The sequence below is a fragment of the Myodes glareolus genome, chromosome 2, assembly GCF_982192425.1.
Source record: "Myodes glareolus chromosome 2, mMyoGla1.1, whole genome shotgun sequence".
NCBI lineage: Eukaryota > Metazoa > Chordata > Mammalia > Rodentia > Cricetidae > Myodes > Myodes glareolus.
In genome coordinates this window covers 131,328,724-131,339,747 of record NC_142027.1, presented here as the reverse complement: position 1 = coordinate 131,339,747, position 11,024 = coordinate 131,328,724, and positions in this window count along the sequence as shown.

Here is an 11,024-nt window from a genome sequence, read left to right as displayed (position 1 = left end):
CCTCAGGACAAGTCTTCTGTCATCATTCATACATTCCCCATGGTCCACAAACGGTAGAACCAGCCCGAAAAAGGTGTCTGGTGACATGCAGTTTAATTCAGGGCCAACTGCAGACGGCAGCAACAAAGGGGAGAGAGGTTTCCTTCCTAGAGGACTTCTTTGCCGCTGCCCTCAGGCTCCTGTGTGCAGTCACACTCGATTTTCTGCTATTCACAGGGAACTCCACAGATTTCTAGAAACCTGGGGATGGGCCGGTGGCTGGCAAAGATGGACAGAAAGGGTGGAATGGTTGTTAGGAATATTTCTTAATATGAGCTCCCTGACGATGCAAAAATTCCCAATCAGGCCAAATCAAAACAAGCCAAATTAAGAAATATCCAGGTTTAATGGGAAATCTGCGCTTCGGGTGGTCCCGAGGGGGAAATCGGGAAACCGCAGGAACGCGACCCCAGGGAGGAAGAAAGGGACACCCTGCGCGTTCTTCTTGTGGGGGATCACTTAAGTACCCTGGGGAGTGGTCCTGACCTGGCCTGCTGGGATTTGAAGTCCAGACCAGGCCTGAGGGCTGGGATAGATGCAATGGACTGGGACCTACGCTCCCAACTTAACAGTGGTGTGGTGGGTTCTTAATGCTTGTGCAATGGGATTAACGCTGCCTGGAATCTGAGCTCCTGCTGCCGCTCCTGGGCGCCTGGCCTGAGGGTTGTCAGAAATTAAGAACCCATCCCCTGGGCCTTTGGAGTGTTGAGAAAAATGCCCTGGCTGGTATCAGCTGCAGGGCTCCTGGGCAGGGAGTGGGGGATGGGAGCGGGTGTGGGCACTGACTAGTGTCTCTCCATGCTGTTTCCTGGACCACACAGGGCCTCATTGGCCTACCCTCAGTCCACCCCAGACTTCAGTGGTGGAATGGAAGCCAAGCGCCTTAAGGAGAGCGCTGAGCCCCAGCTTGATGAAGTCAAGTGCTCAGAGGGGGCCAACCTCATGTGGAACAACACTGAGAAGGATCACTGCCACCTCTGCGCGATCACCGGCTCCTCTCTGGCCTCCACCTTCTGGCATGGAAAAGGGGAGACAGTGAGGTCACCATGGTATAGCATTTATGCAGGCCTACTGTGCACAGAGACTGGAGCCATCTCTCCTGACCCTGGGAGGCAGAACCTGATGGAAGGAACCAGAGTCTCGCCCTCGGCTCGCGTCTTACCACCCTCCTTTCGGCTCTGACACTGCAAGGTTTCCTGCGACTGCTTCCCCTCACAGAGCCTTGGCGCGGCCCTGGTCATGGCTGCCTGGTGGAGCCGACGATGTGGGGCTGGGGTGTCTGAGAGATCAGAGTGCTTGCTGGCATGCTCAGCCCCAGGTTCCATGCCTAGCACACACAAACAGGGGTGGCCATGCGTGCCTTCAATCCTAGAGCTTGGGCGTAGAGAATCTTGGGCTACTCCTGCCTGGGCTACGAGAGACCCTATCACAAAAACAAAACAAAACAGGACAAAAATCACACTACACTAAGGCCCCTTGGTCAGCCCTTTCGGGGTCCCTGACATGGTCCTGCAGTCCTCACCTCCCTCCCCTCAATCTGTTCCATTCCACCAGAGCCCGCTTCCCGTTTCCAGCAGTTGCCTTTAATGAGATTGAGCAGAATGGAATCACAGATGCTTTTTGGTTCAGGGGCTGTAGAGACCTCTGGGTAATTTGCTTGCTTTTTTAACAAACCAAAATAAAGAACTGCTATGCATAAACAAGCCCATTTTAATGGGATTAAGGGGAGGGTTGACTTGTGGACTTTAAAGCACAAAGGATCCGAAGAAGGAAGGGCTGCTGGAGACTCCAGCCTTTCCATGTGCACCTTGCTCCCATCCTCCTGCACCCAGCACCAGCTTCCTGCTGAGCACATTACAGCCTGTGTTCCCTCGGAGTCTTGGAAGGACGTGAGCTAGCAGTTTCCTTCAAACATCTCCTTCCCCAGTTGCTTCGTTCTCTGCCACTAAATAAATGGCTCAGCCATTGGCTTTGGACTCAGACTGAAGGTCTGTGTCCCAGCCCCACCTCCTTCCAGCTCTCAAAAAATCTACTCCAGCCTTGTACTTCAGTGTCCTTTGTGGTGGAAGGAGGTGACAGTGGCTTCTGCCCAGGAGGGTCTGTGTGGGAACGCCTGTTGGCAAATCGCCCTCCACTTCACAGGTGCACCCCCCCCCAGCCTTAGGACAATGGAGGGAGGGCAGATGGAGGGAGGGCAGATGGAGGGAGGGCAGATGCGAAATGCTAGCTGGAGGGAGACCCAGTGAACTGAAGAGGCTGACCCCAGTAGGTGTGACCTATACTCTCTTTCATGGCGGGGGAGGTGTCACCTAGCCCAGCCTAAGGGACCTAAGGGACCAGGGATAGAAATTTGAAGTTGATGGTGTCAATCCCAAAGATGGGAGGAAAAAGTCCAGATTATCATGGCCAAATTCATTTAAAGTAAGCAATTAATTAGAGCAAGCATCTTTTATTCATCTTTTATTTTATTTTTTATTTTTTTTCCCAAGATATGATTTCGCTGTAGTTTTAGAACCTGTCCTAGAACTTGCTCTTGTAGACCAGGCTCACCTCGAACTCATAGAGATCTGCCTGCCTCTGTCTCCAGAGTGCTAGGATTAAAGGCGTGTGTCATCACCACCACCCGGGTTTAGAGCAAGTTTTTTTATTCATGTATGTGGGCTGCCTCCCCCTAAGATGGGGTTGGAGAGGTCGGCATTGGGTGTGAGGAAGACAAGGCTTTTATAGCTCAGGGGTAGGGGGTTTCCAAATGGGGGGAGATGAGCAGGTTTACAGGAGCAGAGCACAGCAGGGGTCAAAACAAGGTCATCACAGAAGGTAGTCATGACAAGGTAGTCATAGGGGCTCATGTAACCTTTTCAAACAAAGGTAGGTTTGCAAAATGGGTATAAGCAACTTGATGAAAAAAAAAAAAAAAAGACACGGTGACCATTCCTGGAACAGGCAGCACAGAACCATTTGTGGTTAAGATTCTAAGTGGGCTAGTCCAATCCTCGGGAAACAGATACAACCATAAACAGGAATGAACCTAGTTTGTCTTTACTACAAGATGGCTTTTAAACCTAAGATGGAGGCAGGTTGGTTCTTCAATGGGATGGGCCTTGGAGTTTGAATAGGAGGGGCCACGGGAGGTCCTCCCTCCTCCCTCCCTCCCTCCCTCCCTCCCTTCCTCCCTCCTTCCCTCCCTCCCTCTTTCTTTCCTTCCCAGTGCCAGATTCAAACTCAGGGCTACACCAGCACTTCACCACTGAGTCCCACTCCCCTCACGTTTTTTTTTTTCTTTTTTTTTTTTTAAAGATTTATTTATTTATTTTGTATATAGTATTCTATCTGCATGTATGCCTACAGGCCAGAAGAGGGCACCAGATTTCATTACAGATGGTTGTGAGCCACCAGGTGGTTGTTGGGAATTGAATGCAGGACCTCTGGAAGAACAATCAGTGCTCTTGACCTCTGAGCCATCTCTCCAGCCCCCAGCCATCTCTCCAGTCCCCGCCCCCCCCACGTTTTTTCAACACGGGAGGACAGCGGTGATTGTTTTAGAGCCCAGGAAGGCCTTGAGTTCACTATGTAGGAAAGGTTCCTTCCCCCCCTTTTCAGACACCGGGATTACAGGGTGTGCTCCCATAGCTGGCAGTGACCCCTCTTGTCCCCGAACCCCCCTGCCTAGAACTACAGATAGCGGAGAACCCTACGCACATCGTGCTTCCCCTTCCACACGCAGACACACCTACGACGGCATTTGTAGATCAGCATGGGAAGAGATCAGCCGCAGAACAAGCAGGAAGCAGCGACAATGCGCTGTGACTCCGCTCTTCATCTCTGTCCCTCTCAAGTCAAGGCACTCTTGCTTTCAGAGTGCACGCTTGGGTGAGGTGTGATGGTGACGTGGACCCCAGTCTCTGCTCAGAGTCTGGAGCAGGGCCCCGAGACGGAGTCCGCTGCCATCTCCTGGTGGGTGCTGACAGGGCTGGCAAGGCCACACCTTGAGGAGGTGGTGAGCCCGTGGGTGGGGATGAGCACGTGGTGGGGGCGTGGGCCACGTCACAGTGTGTGAGTGATGATGGTCTGCAGGAGTCAGCTCTCTCCTCCTGCCTGTGGCTGGGAACTGAACTCGATTGTCAGGTTTGGTGGCAAGCACCTTTACCTGCCAAGCCACGTTGTTGACCTGGGGCTGACTTGAGGCCAGGCACCCGCCCTCTTTTCTGTGTCCTGTTCACAAAACCCCCACAGGATCTGCAGCAGGTGGTTGCCACATGGCCAGTGTGACCGAAACAGCATGAAGGGGGGAGCTTTGTTCTGTTTTTCAGTTTCCAAGGGTTCAGCTTTTGTTGTTTGACCACATGTGTCTGGGCAGAGGAACAGGGAGATGGGAGCATGTGGTAGAGAAGGTTGTACTTCTCATGGTGAGCAGAAAACGGGGGAGAGGGGGAGAGGGGGGGAGACAGAGAGAGAGAGAGAGAGAGAGAGAGAGAGAAGCAGGGACAAGATGCCCCAAAGTCCCCAGGACCTTCAACAGGTCCCACCTCCAGAGGGCTTCCAGAGTCTCCAAAAGTGTCATTCCTGGGGTGGGAGGCAGGGTTAAGCATCCAACAAGGAAACCTCTGGGTGATTTCCACTGGACCATAGCACAGGGCACCTTCGGGATGGAGTTGGGGTGGTGAGTTTGCTCTCCTGTAAAATGTATGCTATGCATCTCTCTCTCACAGAGATCCATCTGCTCAGCCTCCTGAATGCTGGGATTAGAGACCCACACTGCCTCGTGCAGCTCCTGAGGTTTCATTCTAATGCAGGTGACAGGGTCTTTTCCCCATTGGCTGGAATCCCACTTCACAGTGTTTTGTGATTGGCTAGGTTTTTTTTTTAAGATTTATTTTATGTTGCTATGTGCTTTATTTTATGTGCTTTGTCTGCATGTGTGTGCACCACGTTAATGCAGTGATGAGGTCAGAAGAGGGCAGCAGATCCCCTGAATCCAGAATTGCAGATGGCTGTGAGCCACCACATGGGGGCTGGGAACTGAGCCTGGGTTCTTTGCAAGAACGGCAAGTGCTCTGAACCACTGAGTCATCTCTCCAACCCCATTATTGGCCAGTTTTAAAAGAATAGGCACAAAGGAAGTGAAGACAAGGGGGAGTGGCCAGCTGCTCTGGGCCACGAAGTTCTGGGGGGTGCAGGGAGGAGGGACTTTGCTTGAAGAAGAGTTTGGCCCAGGACGAAATATAAAAAGATATGAATTAAAGTTTTACAGATGGGGAGACACGTCAAATATTAGCCCTTGACTGCCAGCTACCTCCCGCAGAAACAGAAATAAAACATCCCTTACACGTGGGCGGGAGCACTACTTGTCACCTGCTATAAGGGAGTGGAAAGCTAACACTCATGGTGGAGGAACCAGGCTCTGTGAACGATTCTGTTGATGTGAAAGTCTAGAAAAGACAAAAACATGTAGGTGGGTTTCTCCAGCAAGCTCTCCCGCTTGACCGGAAGTCCAAAACTCAGGGGCTGTCCTATCCTGGCTGGAACTTCTAGAACCCAGAGCTAAAGAAACCCTTTAACTGTATAAATTAACCAGCTCCGGTGCTTACTGTAGCAACATGAAGCCAACTAAGACAAGTTGTGTGTAAAATACCCTTTAAAACAGCTGGCAGAAAAAGTAGCCCAGGGTGGAGGCAGCAGCCCCATAGCGCTGCAGCCGCCAGTGCTTCAGAGGGTCAGGTCCCTTAGTGCCTCTCATTGTCCAGGCATGCGGTGGGGGTCACACTCCTAAGGCTGAGCCCCAGGAACTGACAACAAAGCGACTTTGGAGTGTTTTCTTCCCCGAGGACTCTACTTCACCCCCTTTCAAGCCCCAAGACCATCAGACTTACCCTCTTAGGACTTGAGAATGGGGTTAATGGCTGAGAGAAAGTTCTAACACCTGAGGGCCTGGCTTCTCTTTGGGAATTAGCTAATAATTACAGAATCTGTGCATTTAATTAGGCAGAAAACAGCCCCTGATAACAATAATTAGCATTTAAATGTCGCTCTTTAACATCAACTTGCATTAAAGGCGTGTTTATTAATTAGACATTTCCCATAGCCCACAGCGACAAGGGATGGGCTGGTTACTGCTCCAGGCCGGCCTAGGAAGGCCAGGCAGTGGGTGTGGGTTTCCCTGAGTTAGGCTTCTCCAGTCTCAGGTCACTCAGAGACTTGCAGAGAAGGGGGTGAGGAGAAGGGGTGAGGTGGGGCTGACAGTGTAGGGGGAGCGGTCTCCTCCCCTCTCCCTGTTTCTCTTTCTCTTTCTGCCTCTCTCCTCGTCCCCCTTCTCCCCTTCCCCCCTTTTCCCTCCATAACTCACTAAATAAATATCCACTTTCTCTGCATGGTGTGTCTCTCACTGTCTCTCACCTGCAGTGGCTCCTCATGGGACCCCCTGACCCGCCGAGGGCTCTCACTGGCTGCACGGTTCCCTGGATGGGACCCGCTGCCCCTCGTGGCACGATACCCGCCGCTACCCCTGCCCCTCAGGAACCTGCAGCGTTTTATTTTTACCATTTCAAGCACTCTTTGGCTTCCAGGTTCCTGCCCTGTTTGAGCTCCTGTTCTGACTTCCTTCAATGAGGGACTGTGATGTAGAAGTGCAAGCCAAATAAACCCTTCCTCCCCAACTGCTTTGGTCATGGCATTGTATCACAGCAATAGAATGTCGGAGATCAGCTTCGACAAGGACACTACTTACCAGGGTTGGGGCACGGGGACTAGAAAATAAGTAAAGAGAAGAACGATGCAAGTAAAAATAATAAAACAGAAACAGGATAGTACTGGGAGGGAGTTCCAGTGAACACTGAATCTCCCATGTTTAATTTCCATTTGCTTAAATACACCAACCCCAAAAAGTAGGAGTAAGATAAAAAAAATTGCATTAACATGATGTAAGGAAATGAACATACCAGTTGAAGATTGTGGGCTACATTCTTAGTTAAACATTCTGTTGCTAGAACAAGATAAGTCATACTCACACCCTAGACCAAAACATTCTGCAGGCAAACCCCTCCCTGTGTGGAATCCAACGTTATCTCCCTAAAGGAGTAGGAACTTATTTGGGTTCTGAGACTTTTGTTTGGGGTAGAAACAGATCTACTTCTCTATTTCTGAAATACCAGGTCTGGGTATCAGTCACACTTGTTGACAATAACCTTGAGAAAGAACTCTCTGTTCTAAATCAAGGTGGGACCTTTGTTTGAGGTAGCAACACAGTAACCTTGAAGAAACAGAAGTTCTGACTCTTTGACCTTTGGTCAGGGTGGAGTGGATATACCTCCCTGGGCCATCTTAATGTCCAAAACACTTAGTAACCACACCCTAGGTCAGGGTGTGTAGCCACAGTTGTTATCAACAACTTAGAGCAAGCTCAAACTCTCTGACCTTCAGACAAGGTGGAAGTAAGTTCACATTTTTGGGCCTCCATCTTAGAAACCCTAACTTGGACACACTCTTCACCTACTCAGACCTGACCGTTCATCTTTGAGATGAATCCTGATTTATGAATCTGAGTAGGGAGCTAGAGTCTGATGAGGGTATAATGACCCCTCAACCCTTGCATCGCTAATGGGTAGCCATAGCCGCTCTGGTTAAGATGGTGATGCCCAGTGGACAGTGTCTGCCACACTGACTAGGGGCAGGGACTTCAGTGTGACCATGACAAAGAATAGGACACATGCAACGACAGTTTGAAATAAATCATTCAACAGCTGCAACCCTCAGAAGCCAACAACGGAAAATCCAGCAAATGTGGGGAAGCCAGGCTTGCATGCCACCATGTGCAAAACACCTGGCTCCACAGGATGTGCAAAGGGGCAGGAGAGGACAGCACATTCAGAGGGGAAGAAGCCGTCCAGTCATCCTCCCATCCATCCATGACTCACTCACACTCTCGTCCGCCCATCTCAGGCTTTCTTCATTTGCTGGTTCACCCTCTTCTCAGCCATTTACTGGTCCATCTGTGCATTCACTGTCACTGTCCTGCCCATGCCTCACCAGGGAGCTTCATTCGCCCAGTGCACCCTACAAATGCGTCCAGCCCCGTATCAGTCACATTTCTGCTGCCGTCATAAACACCATGACCAAGGAAGCTTATAGATGAGTGTATTTGGGCTTATGGTTCCGGAGGGAAAAGAGGCCATCATTGCATGAAGATTGCAAAGAGGAAGCATGGCAGCAGGGGGCAGACATGGCAGTCAGAGCAGGAAGCCAAGAGCTCACATCCTCAACCACAGAGCATAAAGCAAACCAACCAAGCTGGACGTGACACAAGGTTTTTAATCTCAAAGCCCACCATCTCAGGCTTCTATTGCTGTGATAAACACCATGACCAAAAGCGATTAGGGAAGGAAAGGGTTAATCCAGCATACAGCTCCACAGTTTACCACCAAAGGAAGTCAGGATAGGAACTCAAGCAGGGCAGGAACTGGGGGCAGAAGCAGAAGTCATGAAAGGGTACTGCTTACTGGCTTCCTCCCCGCGACTTGCTCAATCTGCTTTCTAACAGAATCAAGGACCACCATCCACAAAGGACTGGGCCTTCCCCATCAATCACTAATTAAGAAAATGCCCTGGATCTTTTGGAGGCATTTTCTTTTTTTTTTAAAAAAATATTTTTTATGGTTTATTTAACTTTATTTTATGTGCATTGGTGTGAAGGTGTCAGACCCTCTGCAACTGGATCTTCAGACAATTGTGAGCTGCCATGTGGGTGCTGGGAATTGAACCTGGGTCCTCTGGAGGAGCAGTCAGTGCTCTTAACCACTGAGCCATCTCTCCATCTCTCCAGCCCCTTGGAAGCATTTTCTTCTTCTTCTTCTTCTTTTTTTTTTTTTTTTTTTTGATTTTTGAGACAGGGTTTCTCTGTAGTTTTTGGTGCCTGTCCTGGAACTAGCTCTTGTAGACCAGGCTGGCCTCGAACTCACAGAGATCCGCCTGCCTCTGCCTCCCAAGTGCTGGGATTAAAGGTGTGCGCCACCACCGCCCGGCTGGAAGCATTTTCTTAACAGAGGCTTCCTCCTTTCAGATAATTCTAGCTTGTGCCAGGTTGACATAAAACTAGCCAGGACAGATAGGAAATAAAGCTACCAATTTTAAATTTCTAAGGTGGAGTTTTATACAAACCCTCTAGATGCCAGGCATATCTCCCTACCCTCCATCTGCTCAAACATCTCCTGGGCGCACCTCAGGGTGGGGAGCTCTATAATAGAGGTCACGGTCAACACTGAAAACAGGGTCCCACTGCTTTAACTCCGAGAGTCTAATTTCCTAATTCAGGCCCCAAGGGATGGGTCTATTCATTTTTGGTTGCCTTGAAACCACAACAGCTCAGGATGACCTTGAACTCCTGATCTCCTGGATCCTGGGATTACAGATGTGCACCACCACACCTGGATTATGTGGTGCTGAGGATGGACTCAGACACTCCACCACCTGAGCTACATCCTCAGCCCCTTAGTGGATTGGAAGACCACAAACAATTTTTTCTTGAAAAGACAATTCATGGCTTTGGCTCAACACCTCCCTTCTCAGTGTCTTCCACATATGCCAGTTGGGCGTTTGTGGTTTTACACTCTTCCTTTTTTACACTCCACCCTAAATTAGTCCTGTTCCCTCATTTATCATCAGGAAAAGGACCACACCTTCCTTTCTCGCTGGCACAGTCTTCTCTATGGACTATGTAGAAGAGTGTGCTATGAATCCAAGAATTCTTCCTTGCCTGGCAGTTGTCATGGGAACCCGTAAGCATTCTGTGCAGCTAAGAACTGGGGGGCATCTGCATGGCCACGCCTGAGCCACTGCACTCAGAGTGACTTGTGTTCATTTCCTTCACCCATATGTTCTGTACACTGTGGCGAGGAGTGCCAGTCCTTGCCTCTACCCACTCACATGCCAGCAAAACTGCAGCTGTGAAAGAACCCAACAACGCCTCCAGACATTGCTAAACGCCTGTGTGGGAAGTTGGGGTTTCATTGTGTGAATCCGGGAACCGTAGCTTTGAGAAGATTCTTATTTCCCAATCTGAGTCCTAGGTAACCTCAGAAAGCCCAGCTGTGTGCCCCACTTCTCCTTCTCTCCTCCTTGGTAGAAAGTCACCCTCAGCACCCCTCCCCAGTGTCTTGTTGGATCCATGGCTTCCTTCCTCCTGACCTCATGTCTACCCCATGCCTACCATCCAGCACGTGATTACACTACGACCAAGGCAACTTGTATGAAAGAAAACATTTAGCTGGGAGTGATGTGGGATGCCCATCTATATGCTGTGAAAATATTTTATTATCACTGGCTAATAAAGAAGCTGCTTTGGTCTACAGCCGGGAGAATATAGCTAGGTGGGAAAGTCAAATTAAATATGAGGAAGGAGGAGGGAGATGCCAGCAGCCACTGGAAAAGCAAGATATGGGGTAACAAGCCATGAGCCTCATAGTAAAATATAGACTAATAGAAATGGGTTAATTTTAGTTGTAAGAGCTAGTTAATAATAAGCCTTAGCTAATAGGTCAAACAGTTTGTTATTAATATTAAGCCTCAGAGTGGTTATTTGGGAACTGGCGGATGGGAGAGAAACAGCCAGTTAAACAGGAGCTTGCTTACAGTTTCAGAGGGTCAGTCCATGACCATCATGGCAGGCATGGTAGCGGGCAAAGAGCTACATCCACAACCATAAAGGGACACTGCGACTGGCTTGGGATTCTGAAACCTCAAAGCCCACCCCCAGTAACACACTTCTTCAACAAGGCCACACCTCCTAATCCTTTTAATCTTTTTAAATGGTGTCACGTCCCCATGACTAAGCATTCAAATAGATGGACCTATGGGGGTCGGTCTCATTCTAATCACCACACCAGACTTCCTGGGTTCAAAATCCTCTTCCACTTTCTTCAAGCTGTGCAACCTTGGCCAAACTACCTTCCCTCTCTTAGCCTTCATATCCTGAAATAAAATAGGGAGGATAAGAG